Source organism: Babylonia areolata, chromosome 27 (genome assembly GCF_041734735.1).
Source record: "Babylonia areolata isolate BAREFJ2019XMU chromosome 27, ASM4173473v1, whole genome shotgun sequence".
Taxonomy (NCBI): domain Eukaryota; kingdom Metazoa; phylum Mollusca; class Gastropoda; order Neogastropoda; family Buccinidae; genus Babylonia; species Babylonia areolata.
The window spans coordinates 25009226-25030401 of NC_134902.1; the positions used below are offsets into that span (position 1 = coordinate 25009226).

The 21176-nt window shown below is 44.7% G+C and overlaps 1 protein-coding gene across 6 annotated transcripts in view; it reads right to left on the reverse strand.

The window, feature by feature from the left end:
- Positions 1 to 6829, reverse strand: part of LOC143301444 (alpha-(1,3)-fucosyltransferase C-like) — a 17084-nt gene extending 10255 nt beyond the window's left edge. For 3 of the 6 annotated variants that reach the window (XM_076615745.1, XM_076615740.1, XM_076615741.1), the window contains exon 1: positions 5807 to 6117. The gene's annotated coding sequence lies outside the window, so the exon portion shown is untranslated. Of the gene's footprint in view, positions 1 to 5806; positions 6118 to 6565 lie in introns of those variants that run through there. The other 3 variants (XM_076615744.1, XM_076615742.1, XM_076615746.1) reach the window with 2 other exon arrangements.
- Between the last annotated feature and the right edge of the window lie 14347 nt (positions 6830 to 21176).

Sequence of the window (21176 nt, forward strand, 5' to 3'; positions counted from 1 at the left end):
AACATTTAATCCAATTTATCTTCTTACAGTAATTTGCCAATCTCGCTTTTAAGACTAGCTGTAACCTCATCACAGTGTCGGATAACGATAAGACATTCTGCAAACACAAGTAGAAACTATTCTACTGCACCTGGAAACATCTTAATGCAATGGTCCCTTGTCCTTAGTTACACTGCCAATTCGCTGAAAAAGAATGAAAACATAATCGGACAAAGTAAACATCCGTGTTTAACCCCTCTAGGGCAGTCGGAAAAATCGAAATAGTAATCTGTCTCCCACATGTGCTTTTGATGAATCGTAAATTCCTTGCAATGTCCTATAGAATTTACCAATCATACGACTTTTATTGCTTAACACTGACCAGAGAATGTCTCATTTTACAGAAATCAAAAGCTTTCAGGAAATCAACAACAACAAAAACCCCACCTTCATAAAGCTTTAAGTTTTCGCTGGATATTTGCACACAGATCACCAAGCCAAAGTTGTTCTCTATAACTTGAGTCAGTCACACTACCATGGACATTTCAAATTATTCATTAAACGGGATTCGGAGAAACGATGTTTGTTGGAGCAAAGTAATGGGATAGGACTTGGCGGAGGCTAGCACTTTCACGAACAAAAAAAATGAATGACGGCTTCCTTGCTCTGAGTTTCATTTACCATGTCCCCGCCGCTTTGCCCACAAAAAAGCCTCGATAAATCAATACATGCCACACAACATCTGCTCGGTTATATATCGGCCAGCAAATGCGATGGGGGGTGGGGAAAGGGGGTCCCAGGGGTAGGGGGTCGGGGAGCGGGTGGTGGGGGGAGTGGATTAGGTTGGAGATGCAGCCAGTTTGAAAGATGTGAGCCATTGCCTGGTAACACTAACAGACTTCACAATAAGTTGAGGACCACTTCATTAAAAAAAAAAAAAAAAAAAAAAATAAAAAAAAGAAAAAGAAAAAAAAAGCCAGATATGCGCTATGTTTCCATAAAATATATTTTGAAAAAATCGATACATGATTCAAATGATTCTTCCTTTTCTCATTCAGCTCCGTCTGTCTGGAACAGTTTACCTCACGATCTTGGCCACTCTTCCTCATTTCAATCTTTTAAAACTGGTATGAAAACACCTATGCATAGACCTTCCTTACCATTCCAATGACATTCAGTAATAAGTTATGCAAACTGTGTGTGTGTGTGTGTGGTTGTGTGTGGTTGTGTGTGTGTGTGGTTGCGTTTGTGTCTATATGTGTGTCTCTGTGTGGTTGTGTGTGTGTGTGTGTGTGTGTGTGGTTGTGTGTGTGTGTGTGTGTGCGTGCGTGCGTGCGTGCGTGTGTGTTTGTTTACTGTTTATTATACAGCGCTTTGAGCTCACTTTAAGGGAGGGAAGCGTTCAACAAGTATCCATTTATCTATTATCAAATTATGAATGCTGCTTAGTGTGGTCTGCCACTGGCATTTCGTTGAATACGCAAAGGGTTGTTTCAGGCAAATGTGCATCAAGAACAGCTTCGGGGAAAAAAAAAAAGCATATGAAAATTCTATGTTTTTTGCACACACACATAGTTATTCAGCGGTATAAACTATAGCTGTGAATAGCTGTGATGTGTGTACATTTGTTTGAGCTTTCAAATTATCTGTGAGACTGCATACTTTTGTCAGTTGCATATCTGTTGTGCATGTGTGTGTGTGTGTGTGTGTGTGTGTGTAGTGGGCATATGCGATAAGTGGGATATATATATATATATATATATATATATATATATATATATATATATATATATATATATGTGTGTGTGTGTATGTGTGTGTGTGTGTGTGCGTGCGTGTGTGTGTGCGTACGTGCGTGTGTGTGTGTTCATTTGTATACATTATTCATTCGAATGACCAGACGCTCAGTTTGATTTTCCAGTCCAACGTGGAAGAAAGGGCGAGATCGAGAATCGAACCCAGACCCTCACGGGCACCGTGTTGGCAGATAAAGCGTCTTAACCATTCTGCCACCTTCCTTCCTTCCTTATCGGAGCCGTGTGCTGCCAACACATTCCTGACAGCGTGTAGAAGGGAGGTTCTCTGTGTGTGTGTGTGTGTGTGTGTGTGGCGCACGCGGTATTCAGCTAAGCTGCGTCCTTGTTTTTTTTTTTCTGCCAACTATAGCGTGCCTCTAATACTCTGGTAAACAAAGATGCTATAAACAGATGCTAGATAGAAAAAAAAGGTCTATCATTTTTTCTACGCCCACCGCAGGATGAATACATTTCTTTTCTTTTCTTTTTTTTTAATAGAGAGTTCTGATTCCTTGGAGGGCAGACGGGGTGTGGGGTGCGGGGGGGGGGGGGGGTGGGGGGGGGGGGGGGGGGGGGGGGGGGCAGGGGGGGGGTAGCATACAAATGGTGCCTACGGATCGTCTGATGCAAATCCCTACAGTGCCACTGGTCCAAAGTTACAAGATTTTGTCCAGGATCGTCCTTGTGGATTTTGTGGCTAAAATAGAACGCATCTGAACAACAACTGAAAAATGTTAAGAGTGTATCGGCATAAAACGCGAATTTCAGCGCAGCGGTTCAGTTCACATAAGTGGGAAATTAGGGCACGGGAAAGGCTGTACCTACACAGAGGGCTGCAAGGAATGTTGGCGGTCTGGACAGACAATGGCATCAGTGGTGCGTGCCAGAGCTGATCAGGATCCCTCCTGCAGGGCATTCCGACCTCGCGAGCTGGAAGTGACCTTGTCCGGAAAGTTTTCCCTTGGTGATACAGGGCTCAGTAGAAGAGAAGAAAGAGTATTGCAAAATTACCAATATACATATGATAGTCGTGGCCTTCTTTGACCGTCTGAACAGCTGAGGAGGCAACTGACTCGATGTCCCGACTGTTGGGCTAGAATTTGATTATAGTGGAAAGTGTCTTGCCCAAGTTACATCCCCACTCTCTCGGCCAAGAGGGTTTTAGGACAGTCGGCGTTGGGAATGCTTCCTAAGGCCAACTAGCCCACAAAGCTGCAGCACTAACAGCCAGTGCAATCTTGCCTCCTAGTTTGAGAGTCATAGTCCTTCACAAAAGACAAAGCTGCAAATGGTTTCCTATGGCAATGGAGAAGCCATTGATAATGCAGCTCTCACTTTGCTGTTGTCCCAACTGTAAACTTATGTGATATAAGCTGAGTGTTGAAAATACCAATACATGTTAGCCATTGCACAACAGTTGAGAACGCTAAATCCAGGAAAGACCTCGCAAGGCTAGTTTGCCCTTGGTTATACAGAGCTCTATAGTAGAAAGAGTAATGCAAATACCTGTAAGTGTAAACCACTGCTCGTCATATGGTGCAGAAATCATACAGACCCTAGTGAATGAAATTACTACTGAAATCGGGCTCTAATAATAGAATACGCAGACATAATGGATTCAATGCATTTCCCATGACTGACTAAACTCTCCCAACTCAAAACAAAGTTCGGGGAGAGACTCGTGTTTATATATAAATGTATTTGCACAGAAATCATTTCGTGTGGGTTTTTTTTTTTTCTTCAGTCAACGGAACTCCTTCGCAAAACAGACATCATTTATAAAGCAGACAATAACGTGGGTGTACATTTTATAAAGTCTAGCCTGTTAGCGTTTACTTATATGACAGTGCTGTCCGACTAAAAACCATCAGGACAGCAGAGAGAGCAGGTGCTGTCCTGACTATGTGGGACAGGATTTTATCACAGTGGAGAATGTCTTGCCCAAGTTACATCACCATTCTCTCGGCCAAGAAGGCTTTAGGACAGCCGGTACTGGGATGTCCCCAACTTAAGACCATCTAACCCTCAAGGCAGCAACACGGAAAGCCAGCGCAATATTACCTCAAGTTTGAGAGTCACAGTCCTTCACAAAAGACTAAGCTGTTCAATGAATTCTTATTGCAGTGGAGAAACCATGGATCACACAGCTCTCACGTGGATGTTGGCCCAGCTGTAAGCTGAAGTCAGTCTGTGATCTGAGCTGACTGTTGAGCCCTCTGTTGGCCCAGCTGTAATCTGAAGTCAATCTGTGATCTGAGCTGACTGTTGAGCCCTCTGTTGGCCCAGCTGTAATCTGAAATCAATCTGTGATCTGAGCTGACTGTTGAGCCCTCAGCTTTCACCACATTCAACAAGCATGTTTTTTGAAAGGATGTGCATCTAACTTAGATTTATGCTGCACATTCAACAATAATTATTTAATTTGAAGGTTGGAACAATTCTACAGAAAAAAGAACTACGCTTTTTCTTTTAACACGAGAAAACAAGCAGCTAACATGTCATGAACTGACTGATCAATTGATTGATGTAGATATTTGTACTGCGCGTATCCTCGGTCAGAGACCATAAGCTCTAAGCGCTTTACAAACACATCATTTGCACAACATCTTGGCTGCCTACCTGCCTAGAGCAGATTGAAAGCTGCCCCAAGGCACTGATCAATAGCCTACACACATCAACGATAAACAGAAGGCTAACAGTCGGAGTCTCTCAGTAGAGGTTATGCAGTATGTAGAGGCAGCTTTTCCTGGTTGACATTAGAACACATCATGGAAAACAGAAGCATCGAAAGCTGCAGAAAAACTTGATACAGACACGAGGCTAATCAGAACAAAAAAAAAAGGTATCGATCCATAAAAAACATAATAAATCAATTCAAATTTTCTCTCTGCTGTTGCTGCTTGTGTGTGTGTGTGTGTGTGTGTGTGTGTGTGTGTGTGTGTGCGCGCGCGCGTGTGTATGTGCGTGTGTGAAGTGGTACAAAATGATAAAGCCGGAAAACAATCGCCTCTCAGCGTCTGATAATTGAAGAATATGCCTTTTTTTTCTTTTTATTATTTTTTTTAAAGGGATATCAGGTCAACTTTCCGCGACCCAAACTGTGTCGCAACTCGTCCGACGCCGTACGATTTTGGGAGAACGATAACTTGCAAAGTCAGGAATTCCTTCTCTCTGTCTCTCTGAATGTCTCTCTCTCGTACACAGAACAATTTTTCCATATTTTAAGCTCAATCCTGCAGTGTGTGTTTTCCTTCAACCGTCGTGTTTTGGGATCGCCTTCACACACTGGCCACTTCCGGGCTTTTTGCTCCACTTCCGCGCTGCATTTTCAACGTGTGTGTCAATTAAACTGAGCAAAATGAGACAAATCATACTTTTTGTTTTTATACAGACACAGAGAAACGTACAGAGAGAGAAAGGGGGAGAGAGAGAGCGAGAGCGAGAGAGAGGGAGAGGGGAAGAGAGAGGGGGAGAGAGAGCAGTGAGAGGGGGAGAGAGAGGAGGAGGCCTGCAGAGATAGAGACTTACAGAGACAGAGAGAGAGGAGGGGGGGGGGGGAGAGAGAAAGTGAGTGAGACAGACAGAAAACAGAAAAACAGACAGACCAGAGATGGAGCCAATTGAGAGGTGGTGGGTTGGGAAAGAGAGAGAGAGAGACAGATATAGAGAGACAGACGCAGTTGTGTGAGCCTCTTCAAACATCCTCCATTCGAACCACGGCAATGTCCACATTTCTTTCCGGCCCCTGCACTTTTACGTTTATCAAACGGGAAAAGTTGAAAATTGGTCAATACCATTGTAACATAGTTACACTCTACATCTCTTCCCCTCCATTTTTTGATTGGCCTTCTTTGCGTCATTCGAGAGGGGAAAATGTAGAGTATATATATTACAATTTCATTTAAAACAAATGTACAAAGAAAGAACACAGGGGAAGAACAGTGGATATTGTCGGAACCACACTTCAAACAAAAGCTACAACATAACATACAGACCCTGTCCCTCCAACTGTATACAAGACGTGCACTTACCTGCTAAACCAGTCAGCCGAAGGTCTCAAAAATATTCACAGCTCTCGTCCACACACACACACACACACACACACGGTCCAGTATGTGAGAAATCACGGATTGGTGTCAACTGTAGCAGTGCAGTCGTCGACACTTCTCTGTTGAACTACAACGACAGTCGTGGACAAAAAAAACTGGAGAGCAGTATTTGTGAAAACGCGGAAATGTGTTTCCCGGCTTGTGACAACGCTGCTCGCCCCGTGTGTAACATGTGGTGGTGAAGTGAGTGCAGCTGTGTCTGACATGCGGGCGTTTTCGTCAGTGTGTGGCCGTGTTCACTTGTCTCAAATCAGGACTCACACACTGTGTGTGTGTGTGTGTGTGTGTGTGTGAGAGAGAGAGAGAGGAGAGAGAGAGAGAGAGAGAGAGAGAGAGTCTCCATGTATCTGTGTCTGTGTGCGTCAGTGTGACATTGCCTTCCTGGTTTAACTGTCATCTGACAGTTCATCGAAACTCACAGCGAACGTGGAATGCACGCAGCACAATGATTGTTGGTGAGAAATATCCGTCAAGGAAAGTGAATCAACATCCCATGACACTGAGGGGCGGGAGACACACAGACACATTATTCACTCTGTGTGTGTGTGTGTGTGTGTGTGCGTGCGTGTGTCAGGGTGTGTATGCGCGCGTGTGTGTGTGTGAGAGAGAGAGAGAGTCCATGAGTGCAGTTCACAATGTACTGTTCTCCCTGAACAAGGCGAAACCACCAGGTTCCCTTACCAAAAGAGTTCAGCATCTTTCTTTAAAGCGGGCACATCACGAGGCTTTTTCCAAATCCACACGCAAAGAAACTGAAACGCAGAAGGAAGAGCCCTGTACTGTTAATCTTGCCACTTTCTCGTGTTGTTGTCTTTCTTCATACGGCACACAACTGTTGACAGCTCCCACAAGTGTCTTCATGGACGTCTGTCAGCCAGCCATATGATGCTTTAAATATCAACTCTGACCCAGTCGAACCAAGTGTCTGAGGTGTAGTGTACACACACACACGTACACACACCCCCCCCACACACACAACACAAACGCACACACACACGCAATCTCACTCTCTCACTCACACTGACACGCACACACACGGCACACGCAATCACGCACACTCACTCTCTCTCTCTCTCTCACACACACACACACACAAACGCACACACAACACACACACACACACACACACACACACACATCTGTTGCTGACACGTGCTCCGGACTCTCAGCGTGGCGTCAGTGGATGCATAAAAACACTTGATGAGCTGTACACACACACAGCGGTGAACAATAGAAAGTTAACTCCAGTTTGTGCAATCTAACTGAACCTGCAGTGGTAAGTTTAACGACTAATTGGCGATCTGCCCTTAATTAAACGTCAAGTTGTTCGTGGCTGTGGTCCATGATCGTAGATCGCAGAACTGAGACCAACCCCGATATAATAACATAACTGAACGACATGTTAGACGGCCTGCTTCAGTGAGTTATCGATACAGGGCTGGCCCAGACACTACACTACACGATATATATAGGCTACTACACCGCGTCTCTATAACTAAGGTCCTCTACTGCTGAGAGAGAAAGGAATCGATAGCTAGTTTTTGTTTGTTTGGTTGTTTTTCTACTTTTCTTTCTTTCTTTCTTTCTTTTTCTGTGGTCCTCGACACGCCCGTTGGCTTCATGAAAACAGTGGCGTTGTTGAAACCTGCATGCGTCCGTGGGTCAACGTGGCTCGTGGCCTATCAGTGGAAATCGATGATAACAGTTGCGGGGCGCCTCGTTCGTTGCACTACACAGCTGACTGACTAACGCCTGCTGTGCTGTTTTGTCGATACATGGGTGTCGACCCTACATATCCATGGTCTATACAATACCGAAAACATCCCGGGAAGGAGTGGGTGTGGGGAACGGGACAGGCGGTAAACTGAGGCCGACACGATCGAGAGGCCTTTGCCGGGCGTGCCGGCAGCCCGCAGGTATAATAGCAGCAGTTGATCTGATAATTATCAGATTTTTTTTTGGATTTAAAAAAAAAAAATCAATTTATTTTATTTTCATTATTATTATTATTACTATTTATTTATTTTTTTATTTTTTTTTAATTATATTATTATTAGTTATTTAGTTAGTTGTTTAGTTTGTTATTTTTTCTTTTCTTTCTTTCTTTTTTTTTTTTCTCAAGGCCTGACAAAGCGCATTGGGTTACGCTGCTGGTCAGCCATCTGCTTGGCAGATGTGGTGTAGCGTATATGGATTTGTCCGAACGCAGTGACGCCTCCTTGAGCTACTGAAACTGATATCAGTCCCCAACTGGCTTTTCGTTTCATTCTGATTAAATCGAATCCAGCCATGCGCTTAGTGACGGCCTAGAGGTAACGCGTCCGCCTAGGAAGCGAGAGAATCTGAGCGCGCTGGTTCGATTCACGGCTCCGCCGCCGCCATTTTCTCCCCCACCACTACTAGACCTTGAGTAGTGGTCTGGACGCTAGTCATTCGGATGAGACGATAAACCGAGGTCCCGTATGCAGCATGCACTTAGCGCACGTAAAAAAAACCCACGGCAACAAACGGGGTAGCTCCCGGCAAAATTCTGTAGAAAAATCGACTTTGATAGGAAAAACAAATAAAACTGCACGCAGGAAAAAATATAAAAGAATGAGTGGCGCTGTAGTGTAGCGACGCGCTCTCCCTGGGGAGAGCAGCCCGAATTTCACACAGATAAATCTGTTGTGATAAAAAGAAATACAAATACAAATAATCAATGCGCAATCAATAACCATCTACCTGAAGATCTAGTCATCAACCCCATCCACATGTAATATGCAGCTTCTGTTTAAACGTGTGTGTGTGTGTGTGTGTGTGTGTGTGTGTGAGAGAGAGAGAGAGAGAGAGAGAGAGAGAGTGTGTGTGTGTGTGTGTGCAGTGCGTGCACGTGTGAGAGTATACACAAGTTTTTTTTATATTGATATGCACTTGTATGTATCCTAATTTCTACTGTATCTGTGTTTGTGTACGATTTTCGATTTATGTTCGTACCTTGTTATGTACTAACCCCCCCCCCCCCAAGCGCCCCCCCCTCACCCCTGTATTCCTTGTGACCCCGGTACACTTGGTAATATAGATATATCCTATTCTATTCTAAATGGCACAATGACATAGTCTATTCTATTCTATTCTAAATGGCCCAATGACCCACAGCAGTTAAGAGGGAACACAGATATCCATCGATTCATTAATGCCTGCTGCCACACGTCAGTCAATGCGGTAACAGTGTGTGTGTGTGTGTGTGTGCGTGTGTGTGGTGGGGGGAGTTCGTGTGTGTGTGTGTGTGTGTGTGTGTGTGTGTGTGTGTGTGTATGGTGGGGGGTTCGTGTGTGGGGGGGGGGGGGGGGGGGGGGGGGCGCGCGCGCGCGCGTGTGTGTGCATATGTTAACGACAGAGCGCGTTTTTTGGCAAACTTCTTTCAGTTTCAGTTTCAGTTTCAAGGTGGCGTCCAAGTATGGACATAAATCCATATACGCTCCAGCACATTTGCTGAACCCCCCCAAAACAAAGCAAAACAAAAACAAACACAAAAAACACACAAAAAAACAAACAAAACAACAACAAACCCCATCAAACTTACCAACAAAAACGTCACGCCAACGCGAGAACCACGTGCATGCACTGTTCAGACCTCAGGGAAAATAGAAATGATAATGTTAATGATAATAATGTTAATAATAATAATGTTGTTAATAATAATAATGATAATAATAATAAAGATGATGACAACAATGATGATGATGATTACGATAATAATAATAATAATAATAATAATGATGATGATGATGATGATGTGAATTCATAAAGTGCCTTTTCTTTACATAGGGGTCTAGACGCTTTACACACACACACACACACACACACACACACACACACACACAAATTGGTACACTCATTCTCAGGCATGCACACACACACACACACACACACACACACACACACACACACACACACAGCCGAGAAGTACACAACTGTTGTACAAGGCTGGTGTCACAGTTATTACCTCTACAAAGTTATAGGAGGATGGTGAGACAAATCTAAAGGGGCTCTACAAGGTGACCGTTACAACATCATATCAGTCCAACAAACCCACCCACTATCTTACCATCGCTCTTACCGACAGCTGAAATGAAACAGGAAGGCGGCAGAATGGTTAAGACGCCCATCAACCAGTAGAGTCCGTGAGGGTCTAGGTTCGAATCCCGCTCTCGCCCTTTCTCCCAAATTTGACCAGAAAATCGAACTAAGCGTCTAGTCATTGGGATGAGACGATAAACCATAGTCCCGTGTGCAGCACGCATTTGACGCAGTGAAAAAAAAACCTCATGGCAACGAGAGTGTTGTCCTCTGGCAAAATTCTGTAGAAGAAATCCATTCTGATAGGTACACACATATATGTGCATGCACTCACCTCGCCTCCGTGAGGAAACTGAAACGAAACTGAAACAAAAAAGGAGCTTTTCCAAAAGCGTAGGCCCTCACGTACACTGTCTAGATATCTCAGGCGTTTTTGTTAACATTAAGCGACGAGTCCTCTCTAGACATCTCAAGTGTTTTCGTTAACATTCAGCTATGAGTTCGTCTTGCAGATTATGAAATAATAATGCATATCAATATCGTGATTACATAATCAATTAATCCTGCATTTGTGATGTTCACTGTCAATCCATACAACTAATGTACACGATAGTCATTGTTTGATGTCATCTTTAGTGGCGCTGACTTCATTGGAGGTCAAGTGTCTGTGTTTTTTCTCTATCATTATGGGTTGGATGTGGCTTGTATTGCAGGCATATTGATTAAAATAAAAATGGCTTCTTTGCAAGGAACAAAAGAGCTTTTTGTTTTCGATAGGCCACATTGCCAATTTATCTTCTTTTTTTTGGTCTGTATACATGCCCAATTCATCAAGGTTTTAATTTTGATATTAATCTTATCATTATCAATTTCGATCTTTACTTGTGATGTATGAATATGAGTCTGGGTTGACATCACTATATGTTTTCAGATCAGAATCGTCCATGTCCCTGTGCACGGGTTTTATCCAATCAGTGTGTTGGGAAGGTCATGGCGGCCTAGTGTTTCGCACACAGACACACCGTGGTTTACCTTGCGCATATCCGGGTTTAGTCAAACATTATCGGGGAACATCTACCTGGTCTCTCTTCATGAATTCCTTCGCTGCGACAGATCCTTGCAACACACATAAAGCCCACCCTTACTCTGCTGAGAACTGCAGGTTGGGAAAACCTGTCACAGGTCCTCATCTGCCTTTTTAAGAATGCTTTTTGGAGGGTCTCTTGACGGGCGCAATAGCCGAGTGGTTAAAGCGTTGGACTGTCAATCTGAGGGTCCCGGGTTCGAATCACGGTGACGGCGTCTGGTGGGTGAAAGGTGGAGATTTTTACGATCTCCCAGATCAACATATGTGCAGACCTGCTAGTGCCTGAACCCCCTTCGTGTGTATATGAAAGCAGAAGATCAAATACGCACGTTAAAGATCCTGTAATCCATGTCAGCGTTCGGTGGATTATGGAAACAAGAACATACCCAGCATGCACACCCCCGAAAACGGAGTATGGCTGCCTACATGGCGGGGTAAAAACGGTCATACACGTAAAAGCCCACTCGTGTGCATACGAGTGAACGTCGGAGTTGCAGCCCACGAACGCAGAAGAAGAAGAAGGAGGAGGGTCTCTTTGTACTGCGCTAGTACAGTACGTGCAGCAGTTGATTTTCCCATGAACATCATACCAGTTTCCAATGAGGTAGAGTGGAGTTAACGACCTGTCGGCTTTTCGCCCTTAAGGTCAAGTTGTTCGTGGCTGTGGTCTTTTCCATGGGTGTATGACGTGGTCAAGGTGTTGATCCTGTGGTCTTGTTCGAGGAGGGTCCTTGCTGTGTTCTGGCCACCGGCGATGTCCGTGGTGTGTCCTGGCTGTGTTCGGGTGGTGGAGTCCTGATTGTCGGTCCGAGGCTGGTCCTCGCGATGTCTTGTTTTGTCCCAGTGGCGACAATCCACAATAGAGGGGCGCGCTCTGGATGACTGATGTCTGTGTGCGACCGTTAAGCCCCCTGGTTCAGCCAGGGGAACCCGGGCCCCACACAGCATCAGTCACACGCCCTGTCCTGGTTGTTGTCGTGTGGGGGAGTCCAGGTTCCAATGAGCTTGACCCAACATATATGTGTGAAGTCTCTCATGTAGAAAGAACCCTTCCCATTCTTCCCTTCCAGCGAGGGAACTTCAGCGATGGTGTGAACCCTGAGGTGTCGTCTGTCAGCCCCTGTTCAGTGAGATCTCCAGTGTTGAACGCCTGGGATCAAGCAGTCATCATTACGTCCGAAAAAGAGGCCGTAACCGCAATCATGGCTGTGGGGTTGCATAAGCAATCTTTTCAGTGCTAAGTTTGCTTAGCCGTTAGGAATGTTCGTAAGCCTATGGAACTGGCGTTGAGTTAAGAATGTTCTTAAACGCTGAGCAAACTTAGTGCTGGTAAGATCGTTCATGTAACCCATGAGGCCAGCTATCTTTGCAGTGCTAAGTTTGCTTAGCCACGTTAGGAATGTTCCCAAGGCTACAGAATTAACCGTCGAGTTAATAACGTTCTTAATCGCTGAGCAAACTTAGTGCTGGTAAGATCGCTCAGGTAGCCCAGCCCAAGACCGTGTAGTGCTTCCTTCCTCTCGTCACATGATACACATATTCCCAATACAACCTGCTTCCTTCCTCTCGTCACATCATACACATATTCCCAATACAACCTGCTTCCTTCCTCTCGTCACATCATACACATATTCCCAATACAACCTGCTTCCTTCCTCTCGTCACATCATACACATATTCCCAATACAACCAAGTATGCGAAGCCTCGTGGTATGGTATCTACATAACAACAACACAGGCAAAGCCTTTCCCTTAAGTCATGTGTGCTCTGTACAGTTTAACAAAGGAATCACCCTGTGTTTAAAAAAAACAAAAACATAAAAAAACCTTCTTTTTTTTTTTATAGCATAACATATCATCTCACAACACGTTTGTTTGTTTTTGCTCTTTTTTTCTTGTTTTTTTTTTTTTTTTTAATCAGGCACTAACGTAACCCTGACTTTTGAAAGCCTTCATGTTCTGGCCGTAGCAGTCATTGTACAGGTGGTTTTTTAAATTTTTATAAATAAAAACTATATTGAAAAAAAAAGAGAGAAAAAAAGCATGTTCTGATATTCATCTATTGTGTCGTGTCATGACCTCAAACTTTGATCCCTGAACTTGAATATATGTGGATTTTGCACTGACCAGGTACTGACAGTAGGTTTAGTTAAGATTTGTGTACAATATCTTAATTTAGTTCTCTTCTACCAACAAGCTTTTTCTTTTCTTCTTAGCTCACGTTGTGAGCTTGACTTTTGAAAAATCACATATCTATTTGAACAGGGATCGTGCTGTCACCATGACCAGTCACAATACCAAATCAGTTTGACGAAATTTTGGACATGAGGTCTCATTCGGCTTAACACGTCATCACAAAATGGTATGATTGTTAAGGCAGTGTTAATAATTGTACCATGTTTCCTGTTAATAACTGCACCATCCTTCCAGTTAATAACTGTACCATCTTTCCTGTTAATAAGAGAGAGAAAGAGAGAGAGAGAGAACACTGAACACTGAAATGTTTAATGTCATTAGCAGTAAAGCTCTAGTGACATAGTAGGTACTAATCAGAACAAAACGATGCAAAGCAAATAAAATGGAACAGAAAGGAAAAACTAATTTGAAACAACATAAACTAATAAGAGATTAGCGACACTTTGGCACACTGTCATCAGCTTAAAGTGCATGTGATAGGAGGGTAATGTGCCTATTTTTCAATCCTTCGTCTCCAAGGGTTGGACAATAGACAGAAAACAAAAGTAATAATGTAATAAATATTTACGCATGTAACATCGACACACTATATCAATACAAACACATACTAAAGTACATATAAATCATGAAATAATTATTTATACCGGAACATCAAAACCTATCACATCAATACGAACACATCATGTAATTACATTGTCGAGATTGACCATCCAAATATAACCCTTCGTTTTTATCTATGCTTTTTTCCTCATAGAACCCATACTAATTTTTATTTGATCAATGAGTATTTGGACCGATGACGGACGTTTTCCGTATATCTATTGCCTCGGATACATATTTTGCAAGTGAAAGATGAGAGAGAGTGAGACACAAAGAGAGACAGACACAGACAGACAGACACTGAGACAGACACAGACAGAGGCAGACAGAGAGACAGACAGACACACACACACACACACACACACACACACACACACACACACAACCAATACAAGGCAGTTGTATAATACAGACTCACTTTTGCTTTTCTTCTGGTCGATACCACGTGCTTGTGAATGATCTATGTATTTTTAAGGTCCGTGAGTCGATACCATGTTATCTCTGAGGACAGCACAACTGGCAACTGGTTGTTCAGCTAAACAGTTTTCAGTAACTGTACAAGACTGATAAAGATGAACAGTTCAGTTCAGATACTCAAAGGAGGCGTCACAGCGTTCGGACAATTCCATATACGCTACACCACATCTGCTAAGCAGATGCCTGACCAGCAGCGTAACCCAACACGCTTTTAAAGATGAACAGTGATTCTGATCAGTTGAAGCCACACCACAGGATTTATTCACTTTACGATTCATTCGAAAACACTAGTGCGTCCAAACAGCTCCACCTCTCTCTTCGAAATGCCAACGGTCACTGAGGGAAAAAGAGACGAGTTTCAGAAGCGCATGCGTAGCACGTAACCACTCGAATGCTGCGCATGCGTATCAGCACTTGTTTCAAATGCAGGCTGATATTTCTACAGCAATGTTCTCCACCCGACGAATGGGTGTGAAGTACGATCGATGCAACACACTTAATTTATACGGCCTCTCTCTCTCTGTATCTGTCTATGTCTGTCTGTCTATCTGTCTCTGTCTCTAAACGTGCTATGAAACCATGGAAACAGAAAAATTAATCACAAACACGGTCAGAGCTCTTCCGAGTCCAGCCTTCCAATATTTTGTGTTGTGGTTTTGTACATTCATTACAACAGTCATTTCGAATCGTACACAAAAAACAACAACAAAAGAGCAACAAAAGCCACTGCTTGCTCAGAGGGCATGACCAGCGAACAAAAAAGTAATTGTACAGGTGTCCCTACTTATGAAGGGATGGCTGCATTCAATATCTATGTATCTAGATGCCCACGAATCTTCTGCAACAGGCCTGTGACAAATAAAGCTTTTCGAGTTAGCAGTGGCTATGTGACAGCTGTGTCCTTTGTTGTGGGACGATACAGTGTGTATGATTGTTTCGGGCAGGGCATGCAGAGTGTGTGTTCGTGAACATTGGCTGTAGGCACGCGTGTACGTAATGAGGATATCATCGCTGTGCTACCCCCTATCTCCGTCTCCATCTCATTTATGCTTTCACCTCATAACCCTCATCTCAGTCCCGTCCTGTTTATTTATTTATTTATTTATTTATTAAGACTTCTTGCTATAGCGCATATTCTTGAAGCTCTATGCGCTTTGCAATAGCACTAAAAACATTCACTCAAACATCCCCACACAAACATATGCTTATAATTTGAAACATAGGTAAAAGAGAACAATTAAAAGAGGTCATGTCAGCTGATTAAATCAAGAAATGCAACAGGAAAAAAACCCAAAAAAAACAGAAGATAAAAACGAAATAATGACAACAACAAAAAAGTAGAGAATTGAAATTGAAAGAACACAAGCACGTATGTGCATACATATATAGGTAAGGAGGACATTTCAAAACGAGGCTAAAACGCAAAAAAGGGGGCATTTTGGCCGCTGAAAATGACCGCATGGATCATTATGAACGGTGAGAAAGTCCCTGGGAGACATTTCAGCAGTCATGTTCCCCGGGGACGTTTCCGGGGTGGGGGACAGTCTGAGATGCTACACCGGCACTAAACCAGACCTCCCCAATCCACACCACATAACTTGATCAGTGATCTATATTATAATCCTGGTTAGTCACTCTGACACTGACATCAGCAGCATGTGAGCAGACAGAAGCGATACAATGCACAAGGACTGGTCTTTCCATCAAGCTTCCGGCAGGCCTGGTAGTACCGTCGAAGATCAAATAAATTGCTGCTGACGACGACAGGAGATGCCCCGTGGCAGAATCCGTTAGGCGATGGACCTCTGATCCAATTTTCACCAGTTATCAAGGTTCGAGGCCCCGTTTCGGCACAGTGTTGTGCCTTTGGGCATAAGCTTACATTTGGGCCAACAGCAAAGTGAGAGTGTTTTCTCCATTACATTGGGAAGTAATTTACGGCTGAGTCTTTTGTGAAGGACGATGACTCTCAAACTAGGGGGCAAGGCTGGACTGGCTCTCAGTGCTGCAGCCTTGGCGGATAGTTGGCATTTGGGAACCATCCCCAACGACGACTGTCCTAAAACCCTCTTAGCCAGAGAGAGTGGGGATGTAACTTGGGCAAGACACTCTCCGCTGTAATCAAATTAATAAAACAAGACCGTTGGGACGGTAGTTGCCTCCTCTGTTGTTCTGATGGTCATAGTCGGACACGAATGACTATAATACATGCATCGTTGGGAAAGATACTTGACTCCGATTTTCCTCACTCCAGCCAGGTGCTTGAGTTAGGATGTGGAGAGTTAACTATCGGAAGGAGAGGACTGGGCCCCGTCTTTCTACGCTTAACCCTAGACACAGTGGATATGAATTCATTGCCACGGTGGCTGTAAAAAGATATAGAACCTTTAATTCTTTTTAACAACTACTGGAGGTGTAAAGGAGAAGAAAGACAACAACGATAACTTTTTTTTTCATGAGGCAAAGCCATCGTGACTCGAGTGTAATTTCAGCTAAACTTACCTTTAGAATGACTTAAAAACTTAATAACTACATATAAATGAATACTCAAATAAACAAAAAAACCACATGAATGATACAATAAAGGTATATGAAAAAAGGGGGGGAAAGGCTTGGCCATTCCTGAATTTCTGGAGTGAAACACCAATATTCTTTTGTGATTTTGCTTCTCCAGTATAATACCAAAACATCAGACTCACACACACACACACACACACGCACTGTCCCATAATTATATTATGTATGCTTGTATGTATGTATGATAGTCGTGTCCTATGATTCAGAACACCAGAGGAGACAACTGCTGTTGTCCCTATAATCTGGGCCAGAAACTGATTATTGTGGAGAGTGTCCCGCCCAAGTTATATCCCTACTCTCTCGGCCAAGAGGGTTTTAGGACAGTCGGCGATGGGAATCTCTCTCTCTCCATATATATATATATATATATATATATATATATATATATATATATATACATGTGTGTGTGTGTGTGTGTGTGTGTGTGTGTGTGTGTGTGTGTGTTGCTGCACAGATTGGGGTTCGAAGGACGGACCAAAAAGTTCTCTCTCTCTCTCTCTCTCGCTGTCTCCATCTGTCTGTCTGTCTTTCGAAAATAGATAGAAAGAACAGATTGAACTTCAGAAAAGGAAACCTATTCTCAGGGAGGTGTGTGTGTGTGTGTGTGTGTGTGTGTGTGTGTGTGTGTGTGTGTCGGGTGATGCGGTGGGGCTGGGAGAGTGGGGGTGGGCGGTCAGAGGTGTAGGGGAAGATATGATGGGGTGGATGGCGGGGGGAGGGGGGGGGGTGTTGCGGCCAGCGAGAGAAAGACATAAGTGAAGTTTGGGAAAAGGGAAAACCGACGAATATCGTCTTCAGTGCATTGACTGCAAAAAGAGGGTACCTTGGATATGGTCTTCTCTCCCAGCATAATCATCTATCGATTGTAAGTTTTCGTTAAAATAAAATCTCGCAGATACGTATTTGTGATGATAAGCGCGCAGCTGCGAATAATGATATTCATAAACAGTCATTAAATCCAATGAAAACAAAATGAAAAGAACCCCACAAAAAAAAAAAAAAAAAAAAAAGACAGAAGAAGAAGAAAAAAAAGAAAGAAAAGAAATGAAATAAATAATGATAAAAATATAAAAACGAAATGGTGCAGACTTTTCCTACCCCCCCAAACCCCCCCCCGCGCGCCCTTAAAAAACCCCAAAAAACCCCTCAAGGCAGAATTTTCCAGGAGGGAGTCCCTCCTCCCCAATCCATCTAACTACACGGCATCCTCGGTAAAAAGGGGAGTCAGATAATAACGATTCATCAAGGAACAAAAGGAGCTTGGTATAATGGGCTGATGACCACGATGTTAGGCACGTGACGTACATCAAGCTATTATCTTTTTTTTTCTTCCTTCAGACAGCTTTGTCAGTGGTGGTCGATGATTATTACTGACTGACTGACGAATCGATTCCAAACTATGCACCTGTAGGCTGCTTCTGTACAGAGTTCTGTGGAGTTTGGTGGGGTGGTGGTGGTAGTGGTGATGGTGGTGGTGGTAGTGGTGATGGTAGGGGTGGTCTGACTGTAATGCCCCCAGTGGTGATGTGTGTATCGATCACACCACACTCTCATCCTCATGGCTGTTAATTATAAGCACACAGCTGTAGGCCGGACTGTAATCATAATATATCTACATCTCCTGTCAAGCTCGTGTATCTCGGCTGTATGATTTCTGGGTTTTTTTTTTTTTCATTCAAATTTTTAAGTCTGTGGTTTTTGTTTGTTGACGGTGAGAGAGTTCTCTGTCTCTGTCCCTCTGTCTCTCTCTGTGGTAACCAAGACAATGGGCCATACTGACCTGGAGCCAAATAAAGAAAAATGCACAGGATGCACTGGAGACTGTTTATGAGGGTCTTGTAGACGGCCTGCATACAGGGATAACTGCAGAGAGAGAGAGAGAGAGAGAGGGGGGGGGGGAGAGGGGGGGGGACGGGAAAAACAGAGAGGGAGAGAGAGAGGGTGGAGAGGGATAGACAGAGAGGGAAAGGGGGAGAGAGACAGACAGAGAGACCGAGAGAGCCAGAGAGAGAGAGAGAGGGGGGGGGGGGGGGGGGGAGAGGGATAGACAGAGGGGAAAGAGACAGAGAGAGACAGAGATACCGAGAGAGCCACAGAGACTGAGAGAGAGGGGGGGGGGGGGGGGGGGGGGGGTGGAGAGGGACAGACAGAGAGGGAGAGAGAGAGCCAGAGAGAGAGAGGGATGGTCGTAGAGAGGGATAAACAGAGAGGGAGAGAGAGAGAGGGAGAGAGGGGGGGGGTGGAGAGGGATAGACAGAGAGGGAGAGAGAGGCAGACCGAGAGAGCCAGAGAGAGAGAGGGGTGGTGGTGTACAGGGATAGACAGAGAGGGAGAGAGAGAGAGGGAGGGAGGGAGAGGGGGGTGGAGAGGGATAGACAGAGAGGAAGAGAGAGGCAGACCGAGAGAGCCAGAGAGAGAGAGAGGGGGGGGGGGGTGGAGAGGGACAGACAGAGAGGGAGAGAGAGGGGGAGGGAGGGGGGTGGAGAGGGATAGACAGAGAGGGAGAGAGGGAGAGAGAGAGGGGTCGGAGAGGGATAGAGAGAGAGGGAGAGAGAGAGGGGGTGGAGAGGGATAGACAGAGTGGGAGAGAGACAGACAGACAGACAGACAGAGGCAAACACAGAGAGAGAGAGAAAGCCAGAGACAGACGGGCGAACAGAAAGACAGACTGACAGGCAGAAGGACGGACGGACGGACAGACAGACGAACAGACAAACCAAAAACCACAACCAAGAAATGGGAACCAGGACGAGTGTGCGTGGTATACGTATATCGATTTCCCCCCGTCCCGTGTCTGTCTGTTGCCCAAAGTGCGGATCGAACCTTCCCCTTCCCCCCGCACTTCCCCCACCCCTCCACACACACACACCAACCACTCCCCCCCTTCCCCTCCTCCCCATACCATGATACTTCCTGCCCAACCAGTCACATCATTATCATTACATGGTGTCCTTCAGAGAATGATTTATCACGTGGTCTGGGCCTGCATCACTCACTGACACGGGCCGGCCACAGCGCTGTCTATGGCATTCCGTTCTCACTGGGTGCACTTGCATCCGTCACCAACACCGACACTGTCTCAGTATTGGTCGATGGGGGTGTTCTGCATGATAATAATAATAATAATAATAATAATAATAATACTGAGAAGAATGGTAATAGCTGCACGTTTATTTACCCTTAAATAAGTGGGAAGAAGGAGAAAGAGGAGGGGGGAGGGGGGGGAGGGGAAGAAAGAAAGAAAGAAAGAAAAAAAAAAGAGAGGCATTACTGAGGAGGAGGATACATTAACACACACGGTCACAGACACACACATTATTTAACCCCTCCCCACCGGCTCCACACATACGCATCACTTCCCTTCTACCCCTCAAACCCCAACCTTCCCTGCCCCTCCACCCCTATGGTATATCTACCCTATTCTACCCCCTCCACTAACCCTTCCACTTTACCACTTCCCGTACCTCTTCTACCCCTCAACCCTACTGCCTGTCCCCCCCCCCCTTTACCCCCCACTAAACTCCACCCCATTCTTCCACTGACTCCCTCTATCCTGGACATCTCCAACCCTTTCCTTCCCCTCCCCCTCCCCTCCCCTTCTCCCTATCTTACCCCAGTTTTAACCAGTTGAAAAACAAAAACGTAATCACATAATTGTGTGTGTGTGTGTGTGTGTGTGTGTGTGTGTGTGTGTGTGTGTGTGCATAGAGGAGGTGTAGGGTTTGGGGGGAAGGTGGGGGTTGGGAGACAGAGTGGGCATGAGCATAAAGTGGAAGGGATAGGAATAGGGGTGGGATGCCTTCCCTATCCTCCCATTCTCCCTATCCTACACTGCCTTCTGCCCCTCCACCTCGAGTCAACCTATCATACCCCTACACCTCTAGACCCCTATCCTACCACTTCCACTCTTGCCCTGCTATCCTACACCTCCACTATCGCACCTTAATTCCTTGGGAGGCATAATATAGATATCCATTATTATTATTGTACTACTACTACTACTACTATTGTTATTTTCATTGAAAAAAATGTGATACAGACTGGTTGGGTGAGCAAAGCGTACACATGAGTATATTCTGGAAACACGAAACAAGCGATTCTGATTGAACTCACTGTGCCACACGAAAGCCACATCTACAAGACCGAGAAGTATGCCAGTCAAGCCAGCAGCCTGAGAGAATCTGGCTTCCAGGCCAAAGTCCTCGCCATAGAGATTGTTGCAAGAGGGTTCGTGGGCGCATCTGCCTACAGCCTCATGAAACAGCTGTCGATTTCTGGCAGAGAGAGAGAGAG